The sequence below is a fragment of the Saccoglossus kowalevskii genome, chromosome 17 (assembly GCF_978046115.1).
Source record: "Saccoglossus kowalevskii chromosome 17, keSacKowa6.1, whole genome shotgun sequence".
NCBI lineage: Eukaryota > Metazoa > Hemichordata > Enteropneusta > Harrimaniidae > Saccoglossus > Saccoglossus kowalevskii.
In genome coordinates, this window is record NC_140657.1 from 10,582,041 (window position 1) to 10,602,938 (window position 20,898).

A 20,898-nucleotide genomic window follows, 5' to 3' on the forward strand; every position below is an offset into this window, starting at 1 on the left:
AACCAAGAAAGCAACAAATATCAGGCTGCATCTTGAAAACAACGAGATACCGCACTACAACCAGTCATTACAAACATGAAATCCTCCACCCCTCCCAGTACACCCTACAGCATTAATGGTTCCTATACTCATTTGCATCTATGTACAACAAGCTTAGCCAATAGATGCACCTGACTCATCAAACTTTTGACCAACCACTCATTCTAAATATTGTTGAGTGAGAGCGCTATTTACTAATGAGAGGAATCTTTTAAATATATATATATATATATATAGTATGTGCTCAGAAGGTATCAACTAACATGAACTTAAATGAACAATGAATTCAGCATAATACAATTACAATGTGCCAAGACGCATAAAATCAGGTAACGGAAAAAGATTCACAAAACGGAATGGACACTAAGATTACCTAGTTTCGAAAGTCAACTTTAATCTTCGGCTCAACGACGGACGATGACAATTGGCGACTGACTAAAATTGACCCGTGACCCACATTTATAGTGATCAAAGACTCCTTAAGTTCTAGTAAATTACATCATTGATTAACGCCCTCTCGTTAGCGTATATTGTAATACAAAAAAATACATATCTATAATTACTAATATCCAACCCCATTACCAGCCAAAGTTCATAAGGTCAAAAGAAGGCTGTATTATTCTTCAGTTATTGTTATATGCGTCTCATCGGGAAACTGGCTTATGGGAAAAAAACTAAGAATGCGACGCTATTTTGCATGGTCTGGTGACAAACCCTGAACATATTGTGACTGATGCATGTATAATTCAACCACAACTACCATTTTTGACTTTGAAGTGGGAAGGCGAACCCCAGTGTGAAATATATATGCCAACCATTTTTTTCATATGCAAATGCAAATGCATATGTCTTTGATATATAACCCGAGTGTGTATCCACTCACCTCTGCTACCTGATTGCAATGAAGAGCGATGTTATTCCCCCGGTCTCCTGTGAACCATGTGCCTTTAAGTCTATCAGAGTCTGTGGGTTCTGCAGAATTCATCTTTACTTTACCAATATTACAAATGTCATGGAGGACTCAATGTTCTATATGTAGTTATCTGGACATAATTACGTAACAGTAATTGTGTTGCGTTACCTCGTATTTCTTCACTAATGGAAGACGCAATTCTACCAAACCAAGGTTACTTAATGACACTGAACTCGCTAGTATACTCGAAATATACTACATAAACATGACCTATTATTGGTTATATTCATTATAATTTGTATGTATATTTGCCTCATTATAAATTCATTGGTTATGTGGCCATACAATCTGTAAATTCAATAGTATTTACCATTTTCCATACTATTTAATAATGTGGTTTGCAGTGTGTTTTTTTACGATTGGGTCTGCAATACACACAACCCTATTGAAAAAACAGGCCCTGTCGACATGCGCTCTCTATTAGCAAGTGTAACATGATGGTTGTTTTTCAAAACGCTGCACAAGATTGGATAAAAGTAGTGCTTGTACTGCAATTTGTCAATGCATATATTAATATGTTTGATATCAAATAAACTATTATTGCGAGAGGTATGTTTTGTGAAGTATCAGATTATTTATTTGTTTAAGTTCTGATTTTGATAAACGTCATTTTACAGAAATACATTATGTTGTGCTTATAGGGTCAGGTGTACTATAAATACGCTTTTAAACAATAGGGATTATTTCCTTGCTTGTCACGCTATAGTAAACAGCTCCAGCCAATCTCCGGTAAAAACTCGTTTTCTCGAACTTACATGTCTTGCCGAAGTGGATGTATGTGACTATGAATATCAGCAGTGTCTGTGTGCAGTATTTATGACAATAAATAGTGTACGAGCTGAGATTTTGGCGGATAAAAGTCAAAAACACGAACCGGGGAAAGGAACGCGCTACTAATCTTGAATAATTAACTGCTGTCAATCAAAGTCACATGATGATAGTCCGCTGAAACAGGATGCAAATGATTAACAACACTCATTAGCATAGCCACACATCCAATTCACACTTGCCCGGGGCAAGTTAATTGGGCCTTTAAAGCAAAGGAAATATTCTGAAACGCATTCAAATGACACCCCTATAATCAAAATGGTTTTGCACATTGACGCAATACAAAATGGTTACTTTGTAGTTACTGATTCTGTTTTCTTTTGATATAATATTGAACAATCTTGTTAGGTATTGGTGACTGCCTGATATCATTGCTGTTCATTGTATTTCATAAGTGTGTACAGCCATTCATGAGATGATAAATATTTGGTGTCATGGGTTGAAATCTTGCTTTGCAATAGGTGATTTTCCGTTCAACTGCGAGATCTCGCGAGATGCATGAACATCGAACGTCTGCCACAAAAATCGAACGATTTGATTTTGAACTCTAATTTCTTTATTTCGTAGTTCACATCGACCGGCCGATCTTCGACAGAGGAATATTGCTTTCGAATACCGTCACTTAATCGAAATTGCCTATCATCAAATGTGTTACAGCACATGCATGGAAATGCCTCCAAAATACTTTCGCGTTTGTCGAATCCCACCCGATGTTTGACCCCACTACGACGCTATGATCTTTGTTTGTCTTGTTTTTACGTTCGATTTCACGCATAACGCGTGATTCTCGCAGTGAACGGAAAATGGTCTATTTCAGTTGGTGTGCAAGCAAGTTCTGGTTCACAGGTGGTAGCATGTGGCCTAAATGGCTTCACTTTGACGGTTAATCAAACAGACACACACAGCACTGTTTCGGGTAATAATTAAAAAATGAAAAGGTTACCGGATGCGTATCACATAGAATGTGTCATTTATTTCATCACTAGTATAAAGTACATCTCAATTATGAACGATTTGTTTACTAATTGCAAGCAAGACCAATATTACAGCAGATGCACGCATATGGAGGTCTATCACAACAAATGCGTTTCTGTGGATCCAATGTATCCTCATCATCATCCCAGGCACTGCAAATAGAACGAGTCATGTTATCGTACATAAATTAATTAATTAAGCAACAAAAAAAAAAACTCATTCACAGAATATAATATGATTATATGAGTAATATAACAACGCTAATAATATTTAATAATTCATTCCTATTCTGAAAAAATATTCCTGGATTTATTGTAGTGAGTGAATTCGAATTTGTAATGTTAAATTTGGAAAACAATTTTGAATGTGCATATAATTAGTATATCCACATTTGGGTATCGAATCACCTGTGATAGCTATTTTTGATGTTTAAAGACCTTTCACTTAGGTAACCGGGATTCGATTGTTCTCCACGCTAAACTCACAAGAAACACACACAAGCTCCATTCATGTTCAAACCGATTCTCTGCTATGTCCCTGGTTTCCACCCGAGACAGCATTAAATCACTATTTATTTCTTGTCACTCCTTAACCAATTACAATCAGTATAAGAGACTCCAAGGCCTTGCCTTCAAACAAACAACCAATCACATGAAAGTTTTACACATCATAATCAATTGATTAATCGTCAAGCTATTAAGAAAACCACTATTATATTGTCAACGCCAACTAATATTTATGGGTCTAATAGTCTTGCAATAACATTCCACAAAGATACCACATGAGTTAGAATCTCAAACAAGATTGGTTTTGAATTACTATCCCCGTACCTCGTAATCTTTTAGAAAGTTGGCAACGCATGAGATTTCTCAGCTGATTTTGACTAGCTCGCCATCTGGCCTTATCATTAACCTTTATCAGTAGATGTCATGGCAACCACTGTCAAGCTGACTGACCTCGTCATTTAACTCCTATCAGTAGATGCCATGGCAACCACCGTTGACACACACCTACCACAATTAGCCAAATATTCGTTATTCGTTTGTTCAATCAATGTTACATTTGGCATGTGTCATACCACGTTCTCATTTTATGCGGTTTGTCTGTCATAGTCGTTTTTATAATTTGCTATTTTTGGTTTTACAATCATTTGGATAATTGTTATTGCCCATTATCAAGTCTATCCAAATCTCAAGTTTCTCTTCAAAACAATCCAGTCATTCTGTAGGAGAATATTGCACGGTTTGACAAATCACTATGATCTATTGTAAATTGGTACAATTTGCAGTTTGAAAAAATAAAATAAGTTTTTTTTAATATTGACATTTAATTTGGTTTCATAACTAAAAAAACACAATAAAAACAGAAATGTGATGGCTTCACTAAATATTCTTTGTCTTCTAGGTGAGCTTGCACAAAAATGTATTTATGAAAGACGTCGGAGCTTTTTAGGACTGTAGTAACATCTTGCATTATCAACGAAATAAAAACATGTAATATTTCTCAATAATCTTGACTTTTTGTGCTCAAACATAGGAGAAAGCAACATAATTGTGTATAAGCCAGGTGGTAAATAAATTTCACAGGCGACGTCTGTTAAGCCACTATTTTGGTATTTGCCACTATTTTGGTACCGTGTCAATAATGAGCGGCCTAGGAGGTGGCAGTAAAGCCTATTGAATACTACTAACGAGCAAGCGGACAATAACTATATCGACAATAAAGACCGCCACTAGTAACCAAAATATTTGCAGCTTGTTTGGACATTGGTGGATTGTAAAAGTATCAAGGTTTAGCCTGAAAATAAAATAAACTGAAGGTGTGTTCCAAATTAAATGTTTCTTAGAAAATGGATTTAATGACAAAAATTCTTTAACAGTAAAATTGCACACAAATTATACTTCACTATAGGAATAGTACCAAAATAGTAGCACATATGATTTAATTGGCGGGAACTGCTACACTTCACAATAGGGATGGTACCAAAATAGTAGCACATATAATTTAGTTGTCGGGAACTGCTATACTTTACTATAGGGATGGTACCAACATAGTGGCACATATAATTTAGTTGGCGGGAACTGTTATACTTCACTATAGGGATGGTACCAAAATAGTAGCACATATAATAAAGTTGGCGGGAACTGCTATACTTTACAATAGGGATGGTACCAAAATAGTAGCAATATATAATTTAGTTGTCAGGAACTGCTATACTTCACTATAGGGATGGTACCAAAATAGTGGCACGTATAATTTAGTTGTCGGGAACTGCTATACTTCACTATAGGGATGGTACCAAAATAGTGGCACGTATAATTTAGTTGTCGGGAACTGCTATACTTCACTATAGGAATGGTACCAAAATAGTATCACATATAATATAGTTGGCGGGAACTGCTATACTTCACTATAGGAATGGTACCAAAATAGTAGCAATATATAATTTAGTTGTCAGGAACTGCTATACTTCACTATAGGGATGGTACCAAAATAGTGGCACGTATAATTTAGTTGTCGGGAACTGCTATACTTCACTATAGGGATGGTACCAAAATAGTGGCACGTATAATTTAGTTGTCGGGAACTGCTATACTTCACTATAGGAATGGTACCAAAATAGTATCACATATAATATAGTTGGCGGGAACTGCTATACTTCACTATAGGAATGGTACCAAAATAGTAGCAATATATAATTTAGTTGTCAAGAACTGCTATACTTCACTATAGGGATGGTACCAAAATAGCGGCACGTATAATTTAGTTGTCGGGAACTGCTATACTTCACTATAGGAATGGTACCAAAATAGTATCACATATAATATAGTTGTCGGGAACTGCTACACTTCACTATAGGGATGGTACCAAAATAGTGGCACGTATAATTTAGTTGTCGGGAACTGCTATACTTTACTATAGGGATGGTACCAAAATAGTAGCACATATAATTTAGTTGTCGGGAACTGTTATACTTCCCTACAGAAATGGTACCAAAATAGTAGCACATATAATTTAGTTGGCGGGAACTGCTACACTTCACTATAGGGATGGTACCAAAATAGTAGCACATATAATTTAGTTGTCGGGAACTGCTATACTTTACTATAGGGATGGTACCAAAATAGTAGCACACATAATTTAGTTGTCGGGAACTGCTATACTTCACTATAGGGATGGTACCAAAATAGTAGCACATTTAATTTAGTTGTCTGGAACTGCTATACTTTACTATAGGGATGGTACCAAAATAGTAGCACATATAATTTAGTTGTCGGGAACTGCTATACTTCACTATAGGGATGGTACCAAAATAGTGGCACATATAATTTAGTTGGCGGGAACTGCTGTACTTTACTATAGGGATGGTACCAAAATAGTAGCAATATATAATTTAGTTGTCAGGAACTGCTATACTTCACTATAGGGATGGTACCAAAATAGTGGCACGTATAATTTAGTTGTCGGGAACTGCTATACTTCACTATAGGAATGGTACCAAAATAGTATCACATATAATATAGTTGGCGGGAACTGCTATACTTCACTATAGGGATGGTACCAAAATAGTAGCAATATATAATTTAGTTGTCAGGAACTGCCATACTTCACTATAGGGATGGTACCAAAATAGTAGCACATATAATATAGTTGGCGGGAACTGCTATACTTCACTATAGGGATGGTACCAAAATAGTGGCACGTATAATTTAGTTGTCGGGAACTGCTATACTTCACTATAGGGATGGTACCAAAATAGTGGCACGTATAATTTAGTTGTCGGGAACTGCTATACTTCACTATAGGAATGGTACCAAAATAGTATCACATATAATATAGTTGGCGGGAACTGCTATACTTCACTATAGGAATGGTACCAAAATAGTAGCAATATATAATTTAGTTGTCAGGAACTGCTATACTTCACTATAGGGATGGTACCAAAATAGTGGCACGTATAATTTAGTTGTCGGGAACTGCTATACTTCACTATAGGGATGGTACCAAAATAGTGGCACGTATAATTTAGTTGTCGGGAACTGCTATACTTCACTATAGGAATGGTACCAAAATAGTATCACATATAATATAGTTGGCGGGAACTGCTATACTTCACTATAGGAATGGTACCAAAATAGTAGCAATATATAATTTAGTTGTCAAGAACTGCTATACTTCACTATAGGGATGGTACCAAAATAGTGGCACGTATAATTTAGTTGTCGGGAACTGCTATACTTCACTATAGGAATGGTACCAAAATAGTATCACATATAATATAGTTGTCGGGAACTGCTACACTTCACTATAGGGATGGTACCAAAATAGTGGCACGTATAATTTAGTTGTCGGGAACTGCTATACTTTACTATAGGGATGGTACCAAAATAGTAGCACATATAATTTAGTTGTCGGGAACTGTTATACTTCCCTACAGAAATGGTACCAAAATAGTAGCACATATAATTTAGTTGGCGGGAACTGCTACACTTCACTATAGGGATGGTACCAAAATAGTAGCACATATAATTTAGTTGTCGGGAACTGCTATACTTTACTATAGGGATGGTACCAAAATAGTAGCACACATAATTTAGTTGTCGGGAACTGCTATACTTCACTATAGGGATGGTACCAAAATAGTAGCACATTTAATTTAGTTGTCTGGAACTGCTATACTTTACTATAGGGATGGTACCAAAATAGTAGCACATATAATTTAGTTGTCGGGAACTGCTATACTTCACTATAGGGATGGTACCAAAATAGTGGCACATATAATTTAGTTGGCGGGAACTGCTGTACTTTACTATAGGGATGGTACCAAAATAGTAGCAATATATAATTTAGTTGTCAGGAACTGCTATACTTCACTATAGGGATGGTACCAAAATAGTGGCACGTATAATTTAGTTGTCGGGAACTGCTATACTTCACTATAGGAATGGTACCAAAATAGTATCACATATAATATAGTTGGCGGGAACTGCTATACTTCACTATAGGGATGGTACCAAAATAGTAGCAATATATAATTTAGTTGTCAGGAACTGCCATACTTCACTATAGGGATGGTACCAAAATAGTAGCACATATAATATAGTTGGCGGGAACTGCTATACTTCACTATAGGGATGGTACCAAAATAGTGGCACGTATAATTTAGTTGTCGGGAACTGCTATACTTCACTATAGGGATGGTACCAAAATAGTGGCACGTATAATTTAGTTGTCGGGAACTGCTATACTTCACTATAGGAATGGTACCGAAATAGTATCACATATAATATAGTTGGCGGGAACTGCTATACTTCACTATAGGGATGGTACCAAAATAGTAGCACATATAATTTAGTTGTCGGGAAATGCTATACTTCACTATAGGGATGGTACCAAAATAGTAGCATGTGTAATTTAGTTGTCGGGAACTGCTATACTTCCCTATAGGGATGGTACCAAAATAGTGGCACATATAATATAGTTGGCGGGAACTGCTATACTTCACTATAGGGATGGTACCAAAATAGTGGCACGTATAATTTAGTTGTCAGGAACTGCCATACTTCACTATAGGGATGGTACCAAAATAGTAGCACATATAATATAGTTGGCGGGAACTGCTATACTTCACTATAGGGATGGTACCAAAATAGTAGCATGTGTAATTTAGTTGTCGGGAACTGCTATACTTCCCTATAGGGATGGTACCAAAATAGTAGCACATATAATTTAGTTGTCGGGAAATGCTATACTTCACTATAGGGATGGTACCAAAATAGTAGCATGTGTAATTTAGTTGTCGGGAACTGCTATACTTCCCTATAGGGATGGTACCAAAATAGTGGCACATATAATATAGTTGGCGGGAACTGCTATACTTCACTATAGGGATGGTACCAAAATAGTAGCAATATATAATTTAGTTGTCAGGAACTGCCATACTTCACTATAGGGATGGTACCAAAATAGTAGCACATATAATATAGTTGGCGGGAACTGCTATACTTCACTATAGGGATGGTACCAAAATAGTGGCACGTATAATTTAGTTGTCGGGAACTGCTATACTTCACTATAGGGATGGTACCAAAATAGTGGCACGTATAATTTAGTTGTCGGGAACTGCTATACTTCACTATAGGAATGGTACCGAAATAGTATCACATATAATATAGTTGGCGGGAACTGCTATACTTCACTATAGGGATGGTACCAAAATAGTAGCACATATAATTTAGTTGTCGGGAAATGCTATACTTCACTATAGGGATGGTACCAAAATAGTAGCATGTGTAATTTAGTTGTCGGGAACTGCTATACTTCCCTATAGGGATGGTACCAAAATAGTGGCACATATAATATAGTTGGCGGGAACTGCTATACTTCACTATAGGGATGGTACCAAAATAGTGGCACGTATAATTTAGTTGTCGGGAACTGCTATACTTCACTATATGGATGGTACCAAAATAGTAGCACATATAATTTAGTTGTCGGGAACTGCTATACTTCCCTATAGGGATGGTACCAAAATAGTGGCACGTATAATTTAGTTGTCGGGAACTGCTATACTTCACTATAGGAATGGTACCAAAATAGTATCACATATAATATAGTTGGCGGGAACTGCTATACTTCACTATAGGGATGGTACCAAAATAGTAGCAATATATAATTTAGTTGTCAGGAACTGCTATACTTCACTATAGGGATGGTACCAAAATAGTGGCACGTATAATTTAGTTGTCGGGAACTGCTATACTTCACTATAGGAATGGTACCAAAATAGTAGCACATATAATATAGTTGGCGGGAACTGCTATACTTCACTATAGGGATGGTACCAAAATAGTGGCACGTATAATTTAGTTGTCGGGAACTGCTATACTTCACTATAGGGATGGTACCAAAATAGTGGCACGTATAATTTAGTTGTCGGGAACTGCTATACTTCACTATAGGAATGGTACCGAAATAGTATCACATATAATATAGTTGGCGGGAACTGCTATACTTCACTATAGGGATGGTACCAAAATAGTAGCACATATAATTTAGTTGTCGGGAACTGCTATACTTCACTATAGGAATGGTACCGAAATAGTATCACATATAATATAGTTGGCGGGAACTGCTATACTTCACTATAGGGATGGTACCAAAATAGTAGCATGTGTAATTTAGTTGTCGGGAACTGCTATACTTCCCTATAGGGATGGTACCAAAATAGTGGCACATATAATATAGTTGGCGGGAACTGCTATACTTCACTATAGGAATGGTACCAAAATAGTACCACATATAATATAGTTGGCGGGAACTGCTATACTTCACTATAGGGATGGTACCAAAATAGTAGCACATATAATTTAGTTGTCGGGAACTGCTATACTTCACTATATGGATGGTACCAAAATAGTAGCACATATAATTTAGTTGTCGGGAACTGCTATACTTCCCTATAGGGATGGTACCAAAATAGTGGCACATATAATTTAGTTGTCGGGAACTGCTACACTTCACTATAGGAATGGTACCAAAATAGTACCACATATAATATAGTTGGCGGGAACTGCTATACTTCACTATAGGGATGGTACCAAAATAGTGGCACGTATAATTTAGTTGTCGGGAACTGCTATACTTCACTATAGGGATGGTACCAAAATAGTGGCACGTATAATTTAGTTGTCGGGAACTGCTATACTTCACTATAGGAATGGTACCAAAATAGTATCACATATAATATAGTTGGCGGGAACTGCTATACTTCACTATAGGGATGGTACCAAAATAGTAGCACATATAATTTAGTTGTCGGGAACTGCTATACTTCCCTATAGGGATGGTACCAAAATAGTGGCACGTATAATTTAGTTGTCGGGAACTGCTATACTTTACTATTGGGATGGTACCAAAATAGTAGCACATATAATATAGTTGGCGGGAACTGCTATACTTCACTATAGGGATGGTACCAAAATAGTAGCACGTATAATTTAGTTGGCGGGAAATGCTATACTTTACTATAGGGATGGTACCAAAATAGTAGCACATATAATTTAGTTGTCGGGAACTGCTATACTTCACTATAGGGATGGCACCAAAATAGTGGCACATATAATTTAGTTGTCGGGAACTGCTATACTTCACTATAGGAATGGTACCAAAATAGTAGCCACATAATTTAGTTGTCGGGAACTGCTATACTTTACTATAGGAATGGTACCAAAATAGTAGCAATATATTATTTAGTTGTCAGGAACTGCTATACTTCACTATAGGGATGGTACCAAAATAGTGGCACATATAATTTAGTTGTCGGGAACTGCTATACTTCACTATAGGGATGGTACCAAAATAGTGGCACGTATAATTTAGTTGTCGGGAACTGCTATACTTCACTATAGGAATGGTACCAAAATAGTATCACATATAATATAGTTGGCGGGAACTGCTATACTTCACTATAGGGATGGTACCAAAATAGTAGCACATATAATTTAGTTGTCGGAAACTGCTATACTTCACTATAGGGATGGTACCAAAATAGTAGCACATATAATTTAGTTGTCGGGAACTGCTATACTTCCCTATAGGGATGGTACCAAAATAGTGGCACATATAATTTAGTTGTCGGGAACTGCTATACTTCACTATAGGAATGGTACCAAAATAGTAGCACATATAATATAGTTGGCGGGCACTGCTATACCTCACTGTAGGGATGGTACCAAAATAGTGGCACGTATAATTTAGTTGTCGGGAACTGCTATACTTTACTATTGGGATGGTACCAAAATAGTAGCACATATAATATAGTTGGCGGGAACTGCTATACTTCACTATAGGGATGGCACCAAAATAGTGGCACATATAATTTAGTTGTCGGGAACTGCTATACTTCACTATAGGAATGGTACCAAAATAGTAGCCACATAATTTAGTTGTCGGGAACTGCTATACTTTACTATAGGGATGGTACCAAAATAGTAGCAATATATTATTTAGTTGTCAGGAACTGCTATACTTCACTATAGGGATGGTACCAAAATAGTGGCACATATAATTTAGTTGTCGGGAACTGCTATACTTCACTATAGGGATGGCACCAAAATAGTGGCACATATAATTTAGTTGTCGGGAACTGCTATACTTCACTATAGGAATGGTACCAAAATAGTAGCCACATAATTTAGTTGTCGGGAACTGCTATACTTTACTATAGGGATGGTACCAAAATAGTAGCAATATATTATTTAGTTGTCAGGAACTGCTATACTTCACTATAGGGATGGTACCAAAATAGTGGCACGTATAATTTAGTTGTCGGGAACTGCTATACTTCACTATAGGGATGGCACCAAAATAGTGGCACATATAATTTAGTTGTCGGGAACTGCTATACTTCACTATAGGAATGGTACCAAAATAGTAGCACACATAATTTAGTTGTCGGGAACTGCTATACTTTACTATAGGGATGGTACCAAAATAGTAGCAATATATTATTTAGTTGTCAGGAACTGCTATACTTCACTATAGGGATGGTACCAAAATAGTGGCACGTATAATTTAGTTGTCGGGAACTGCTATACTTCACTATAGGAATGGTACCAAAATAGTATCACATATAATATAGTTGGCAGGAACTGCTACACTTCACTATAGAGATGGTACCAAAATAGTAGCACATATAATTTAGTTGTCGGGAACTGCTATACTTTACTATAGGGATGGTACCAAAATAGTAGCACATATAATTTAGTTGTCGGGAACTGCTATACTTCACTATAGGGATGGTACCAAAATAGTGGCACATATAATTTAGTTGGCAGAAACTGCTATACTTTACTATAGGGATGGTACCAAAATAGTGGCACATATAATTTAGTTGGCGGGAACTGCTATACTTCACTATAGGGATGGTACCAAAATAGTAGCACATATAATTTAGTTGTCGGGAACTGCTACACTTCACTATAAGGATGGTACCAAAATAGTGGCATGTATTATTCTGTTGTTGGGATCTGTTATTATTCGATATAGGAATGGTACAAAAATAGTGGCATGTATTATTCTGTTGTCGGGATCTGTTATTATTCGATATAGGAATGGTACAAAAATAGTGGCATGTATTATTCTGTTGTCGTGAATTGTTATTATTCGATATAGGAATGGTACAAAAATAGTGGCATGTATTATTCTGTTGTCGGGATCTGTTATTATTCGATATAGGAATGGTACAAAAATAGTGGCATGTATTATTCTGTTGTCGGGATCTGTTATTATTCGATATAGGATTGGTACAAAAATAGTGGCATGTAATATTCTGTTGTCAGGATCTGTTATTATTCGATATAGGAATGGTACAAAAATAGTGGCATGTATTATTCTGTTGTCGGGATCTGTTATTATTCGATATAGGAATGGTACAAAAATAGTGGCATGTAATATTCTGTTGTCGGGATCTGTTATTATTCGATATAGGAATGGTACAAAAATAGTGGCATGTATTATTCTGTTGTCGGGATCTGTTATTATTCGATATAGGAATGGTACAAAAATAGTGGCATGTATTATTCTGTTGTCGTGAACTGTTATTATTCGATATAGGAATGGTACAAAAACAGTGGCATGTAATATTCTGTTGTCGGGATCTGTTATTATTCGATATAGGATTGGTACAAAAATAGTGGCATGTAATATTCTGTTGTCGGGATCTATTATTATTCGATATAGGAATGGTACAAAAATAGTGGCATGTATTATTCTGTTGTCGGGATCTGTTATTATTCGATATAGGAATGGTACAAAAATAGTGGCATGTATTATTCTGTTGTCGTGAACTGTTATTATTCGATATAGGAATGGTACAAAAACAGTGGCATGTAATATTCTGTTGTCGGGATCTGTTATTATTCGATATAGGATTGGTACAAAAATAGTGGCATGTAATATTCTGTTGTCGGGATCTATTATTATTCGATATAGGAATGGTACAAAAATAGTGGCATGTATTATTCTGTTGTCGGGATCTGTTATTATTCGATATAGGAATGGTACAAAAATAGTGGCATGTATTATTCTGTTGTCGTGAACTGTTATTATTCGATATAGGAATGGTACAAAAATAGTGGCATGTATTATTCTGTTGTCGGGATCTGTTATTATTCCATATAGGAATGGTACAAAAATAGTGGCATGTAATATTCTGTTGTCGGGATCTGTTATTATTCGATATAGGAATGGTACAAACATAGTGGCATGTATTATTCTGTTGTCGTGAACTGTTATTATTCGATATAGGATTGGTACAAAAATAGTGGCATGTAATATTCTGTTGTCGGGATCTGTTATTATTCGATATAGGAATGGTACAAAAATAGTGGCATGTATTATTCTGTTGTCGGGATCTGTTATTATTCGATATAGGAATGGTACAAAAATAGTGGCATGTATTATTCTGTTGTCGGTATCTGTTATTATTCGATATATGATTGGTACAAAAATAGTGGCATGTATTATTCTGTTGTCGGGATCTGCTATTATTCGATATAGGAATGGTACAAAAATAGTGGCATGAATTATTCTGTTGTCGGTATCTGTTATTATTCGATATATGATTGGTACAAAAATAGTGGCATGTATTATTCTGTTGTCGGGATCTGCTATTATTTAATATACGATTGGTACGAAAATAGTGGCATGTATTATTCTCTTTCAATATACGAAAGGTTCCAACATAGGAGTATGCATTCTTTTGTTGTCACATGACCCCTAACAATTTTTAATTCCCTTTGTTAATGTACTGATCTTTGCATTATCAGATTCCCGGGGAATTATTCGAAATTTTGCATAGTGAAGCCATACCTACCTTGCCAAAACCAATGTATTGTATGTATGTTCAATGGGTACAAAGTATACCCTGGTGGTGGCTGAACTGCGGGAGTTCAAGCCCATTAGTGACCCTCAAGTAAATCCCAAAATGGGGAAAGGGGCGCAGCTAAATAATTATCTATTCAAAATTACAGGCACATATATGAACATATAAACTGAATCAAAGAAAGCTTAGAAAGAACTCCCATGTGCTGAGAGTATTGGAAACACATTAAATATAATTCGAAATTACTTAGCTGAAAACTAATTATGCAAATCAGAAAATTAATATGACCAGATTTGAGTGTAAAACTAATGAGGTCTGCGCAATGTAACAGAAAATCTATGTCTCCAAGTTTAATTGAAATGTGATTAGAACCAAAAAATTATGAATTATTATGCTTATTAGGGAATTAATATGAACAGATTTTTACCCCAAACTAATTAGGTTTGTACATTGTCCTAGAGCATCTTTGTACTAAGTTTCATTGAAATGGAATAATTAGTACCGTGAAAACTCCAAAATTTCAACCCCTCTAAAAATTCGACCGCATATTTATTTGCCGGGTTTCGGTGTTTTATTTACCTCCAAATTTTCGACTCCACTAAAAATTGCCGACTCATTCTTATTCGAAAATTGCGACCAGTTTTAGTTTTCCCCCAAACGAAAAAAAAAACGATGTGAGCGTTCAAACGGGACCTTCCTCAAAGGCATGAATCCGGATTTCTGATTGACTGAGAGATTTTTATTTTATTGGTAACGAAAATATATTCTAAATAAACGAAGTTTCAAATAAAAACGAACACAAAAATCTTGGCATGCTGCATTTCTGAATTGTTGATTATTACTGTACTCAGTAGTGATTATAATAATGTACACAAAATAAATTTGTTGAATGGTTATGAAATACAAATAAAAGTCAACTTAGTTTCATCGTAAGCGAATGATTCCGGTCTCGTATAAACGTTTGATGCTGTAGGATATCCGCCATGTTCTCTTAGGTCAAATAGGTCAAATCGCTAATTAACCAATCAAAAAGCTGGATGATGCCAACGTGTTCAAATTACCATAGCTTATTTAAATATGTTAATGTTATTGAACGCAATGCGGACGAGATTGATGTTGTAGTACGATATTTTGGCTTGGATTTTGATGCGAAAACGGCATGATTTTTTTTAAATAAAAAAAATTAGTTGTTTTTAAAAAATAAACTGGTCATCTGAAGAATAATTTAACATTGTTCACAGTGATAACAGCTCATTCTCGAAAGGAAGCTTACCCGCTCACGCTAGTCACGATAAAAATCATACACGTGTACTCTTGAATAGACAGACGTCAATGACTACGGTAAAACTTAGACTCTATTTTAGCCGGCAGGATTGATTGAAATGTCCGAAAAATGACGCCAAAATACACCTTAAAAGTCCCATTTTATTTTCTTAAATCCCATTTTATTTTTTAATCCAAGGGCGAATTTACGGCAGAATTTGGTCCCTCAAATAAGGGACACGTGAGCTTTGATTCTAACCGGATACATTGCACTGGGTCGGGGAGATCGTTTGCTAAACTTCCATGTATCTTTTGTCCAATGGGTACCTGTACTTCGAACATTCGCAAGTTTTCCTAGGTAGTGCGAGACAGCTTTGTCTTTTGACCTATTAGTTTTGTGCTGACCTCTTCTCCGCGTCTTGATGTTTTGTTTTGCTTGTCATAATACTCACTGATTGATGACTTTGTTTAGATTTTGAGTTACAACTCGGCCACGACCTTTGCTTTTACCGTGAAACATGAGGAAGTTTACGTCAATTGACGGACATTGCATTTTTTAAAAACTAATGAAGCACACTGTCTATCATCCCCATTTTTTTTGCTGATTTCTATTCTGAAAAATTCGACCGTCCGAAAATGCACCTTAATTTTGACTCTAAAAACACGTCACATTTCTAACACCAATTATTTAAAACCGGTCGAAATTTTGGAGTTTTTACGGTACTTTAGATATCAGTGTGAAAGCTTAAAATTGGTTAATTATGCAAATTAGGTAATTAATATGTACAGATTTTAACCCACAATTATTCAGGTCTGTCTATTGTCCTACAGCATCCATGTACATTCATTGATATGTTATGTATAGTACCTGAGATATCAGTGTGAAAGTTGGTTAATTATGCAAATTAGGTGATTAATATGCACAAATATTTACCGGAAACTAATTGGGTCTGCATAATTCTAGATTCATTGAAATGTGATGATTAGTACTTTAGATATCAGTAGAAAAGCTGAAATTAATTATGCAAATTAGGTAATTAATATGCACAATTATTTACCCTAAAACTAATCAGGTCTCTGCATAGTCCTAAAGGATCTATGTACCAAGTTTCATTGAAATGCGATGATTAGTACTTGAGATACCCGTGGAAAAGCTGAAAATTAACTAATTATGCAAATTAGGTGATTAATATGCACAAATATTTATCGAAAACAATCAATCTCTGCATAGTCCTTGAGTATGCAAGTACCAAGTTTCATTGAAATGTAATGCTAACTACTTATATCAAATGCTGAAAATTAATTAATTATGCAAATTAGGTAATTAATATGTACTGATATTACCATGAAAACTATCAGGTCTGTGCAGTGTCGTATGACATCTATGTACCAAGTTTCATTGAAATGTGATGATTAGTACTTGAGATATCAGTGGAAAAACCGAAAATTGACTAATCATTATGCAAATAAGGTAATTAGTATCCACGGATTATTACCAAAAACTAATCAAAACCTAGCATTAGTTCAGAGCATCTATGTACCAAGTTTCATCAAAATCCAATGAGTGGTTGTTTAGATATCAGTGGAACAGTCATGGAACCACTAAAAAATAGCTAATTATCATGCAAATTAGGTAATTAATATGCACAGATTTTTACCAAAAATTAATCAATCTGCGCATATGTTCAGAGCATCTATGTACCAAGTTTCATCAAAATCCAATGAGTGGTTCTTTAGATATCAGTGGAACAGTCATAGAACAGCTAAAAAATAGCTAATTATCATGCAAATTAGGTAATTAACGAGCATGGATTTTTACCAAAACCTAATCAAATCTGCGCATTGGCCCAGAGCATCTATGCACCAAGTTTCATCAAAAACCGATGTATGGTTCTTGAGATAGCAGTGGAACAGTCGGACACACATACACACACACACACATACACACACACATACAGACACACTAACTGCAAAGACTCCCATTTTGTGCTTCGCACATGGGAGTCAAAAACGAGATTGGAATGTGAAACACGGCATTGCGTGTTGTGTTGGCCACACTGTTTCTAATCCCTGCCAGGTGGGCTTCAGCTCTATTTCCCACTCTTTATCTCCTCCACTAGCTGGCTAGTTTGTGGGATTTGTCCACCCATGTTTTGTAATATATGCTAATACAGTTGTGTTGTCGCAATGGATGGGAACTGTTTTATTCTATACTTCATCTAGAAAGCAATCTAATGCCCCCCAACATATTAGGTATGTTTATGTGGAGCTGTGCTTTGCAAGGGAGCCACTCCCCATTCTATTTTCAAGGCGTCCATGACTAGTGTTATAGCCGCAGTTGATGGAGCAATCTGTTATCTCCGTCTTATGTTGGTTAAGTCCATCCACTTGATGGCAGTCAAGCTTTGTGGGGTCCATGATATTTCTCATGTGGCGATCCACACAACTGGAGTGTGTGGACCTGGACGAGCATACCTTTGAGAGCTGTTTGAGGCACAAGGCCTCTCATAGATGAAGCCATTTCCAAAAAGCTCAATAATTGTCTGAGCTGTGCGTGCATGCAAAAAGTGTGGCTGCCGGGTCTCTCAACCTGAAACACTCCCAAGAATACATTCCCGGAAATACTAAATGTGGGATATGATTGTTTGAAGGATGTGTGCTAAAATTACTGCTCTTGTATCAACCAGATATTGATAAAATGGATTCACATTGTTGGCCTGCTGTGCAGCCACAAATCTGGCACTGCCATTAATTTTGGGAAAAAATAACTGTGAGGCTACAATGGGCAAACATTGAACTAATATCTTGAATCAAATGTTTGAGTGATATCAGGAAATCCCCTGATGTACACAGCAGTGTACCTCTGCTGGGGTCACCATCACATAAAATGCTCTGAGAGAATATACTGATTCAGTTGGCTTGGGTCTATATTGTTCTTTATTGTTCACCGAAAATATGGGGGAATAACAGGCACTGCACTGCTGCCATTTGCCAATAATTCTCTCACTTCCTGGAAAATCATGCCTACCATTACTCGTGGCAGAGCCATTGACACTGGTGATGGAGTCAACTGAAGCTTTTTGGCCAACTTGATCTTGTAGCTGTGCTTGACTTCTGAAAGGTCCTACAGGGTCATTGTGGTAGTTTGCTACGGTAACCGAACAATTTAACCTCACAGGAAATAAGGGTTGGGAAACAAAATGAATCCTTTAATTCATACCACTGAAAACACCTGACCCCAACCACATCCACCTCAACGATCATTTCCTTGGTTGATATGTTTGTTCCTGTATTCCCCTCGACCAGACTGTCATTATTGGGCATTCTGACCCTATGAATGAGATTATTGTTCGTGTGTATCTGTCTTCAGTTTATCATATTTAGAACACATATTATATTGGTGCATCTATGCCTAGCATCATTGGTTCTGGCAATATGTTTGACTGCTGCCTCTGTTGAGGCCCTCAAAATGGCAAACTACCTAGGCAGAACTGGGCTAAACTAATTCCTTATATTTGGTCCCATTGAATCAAAATAGTTTTGCAGGCCCCTGTTCAGTGAATATCCTTTTACCATAAATACAACATTCTGGGTGATGTTAGCCATGTAAAAAAAGGGACACGTTACGATCAGCAAATTCTTGTATTGTCCATTGAGTGCCAGCTTAAAGCCAGAGACTGCAGCAAGCACTTGGTAAATCAGAAAAATGCAACTTATGTGGAAATTAAAATTTATTTAACATGGTGCCCAAGGTTAGACATTCTTCCTTGCAAAAGAATGGTTCATCTGGGTCCACCAACAGTACTGGATCATATGATACAGGGTCCCCTTTACAATCTGGTTTGTCACCAGAAATACAGTACTGATGTTCCCACTTGTAATCAAATGGTGCTTTGGCGTGGTGTGGAATTTGCAACCCTACCTAATATCCCTGCCCTCTGCTCGACGAATAAATCAACAGCAGGTGGCAGTGGTATAACAGTGGATCTACACTGAGGTTATTGTACCATCTCAGTCACCTCATATACTTATCTATCCCAAGAATTTTTCTATTTGGGCTACATTTTTTGAGTAGACTTGACTCATCAGAAAATATAGAACTAAACTAAAGGGCACTGGACCCCACACATGATCAATTTTATTGTCATATTGGATGATCCCATGTTTAAACCAAATTTGAAAGAATCCCATACACACGACCAAGATCTGGTTTCAGGACAATGTATATATCGGTATATACATATTGATATATACCGGTATATCACAAGATGTTTGATGCATGTGTACAGTTAGAATGTTAGCAGTCCTGGCATGTTAACGATGCAGCTGGAGATGTACGCTTGTACACACACACAAAGATCCCAATCAGTTCCCATTTTTGAACAAAACGATGTGACATAACAACCCACTATGTATGATGCTCATATCAAGTTTGTTGTGATCTGCCTTTACACTGCTGGGAAATTAGTGTGACCATGCCAACCACAATTAGTGTACACCATGAACCTAGGTCAAACTGTAAGCCCCTAATTTGTGCTACATATGAACAGTTGTTTTTAAATTATTAGACATAAATCATAGAGATCAAAGCTTTATGCTTCAATCAAGTTTAAATTTTTAAAGCAAACATTTTGTAGAATATAAACACAACACAATGTGGTATTGCAAGAAGCAGAAATAATATATTTTTGTCTCATAGGTGTACAAAATATATTATTTGCTCAATTAAAGAATCTAACACTGCAATTTCAAATATTATAGAATTTTCCATAGTACTGAGCAATTTAATATATAGCATGCTTGAAAATAAACAATGCACCATCTTACTTATCATCTCACTCATTTGGAAAATATTGAGAGTTCAAATATTATAATTGTTGACAATATGCATAATGCTGACATGATCACATGCTTTACTACAAAGTGACCAACA

The 20,898-nt window shown here is 36.3% G+C and overlaps 1 long non-coding RNA gene across 2 annotated transcripts in view; it reads right to left on the reverse strand.

Moving 5' to 3' along the window:
- Window positions 1-2,793: 2,793 nt before the first annotated feature.
- LOC146732633 (uncharacterized) overlaps window positions 2,794-20,898 on the reverse strand; it is a 33,006-nt gene continuing 14,901 nt past the window's right edge. For both annotated transcript variants that reach the window (XR_014926905.1, XR_014926906.1), the window contains exon 4: window positions 2,794-2,967. This is a non-coding gene — a long non-coding RNA (uncharacterized LOC146732633). The remainder of the gene's footprint in view (window positions 2,968-20,898) is intronic.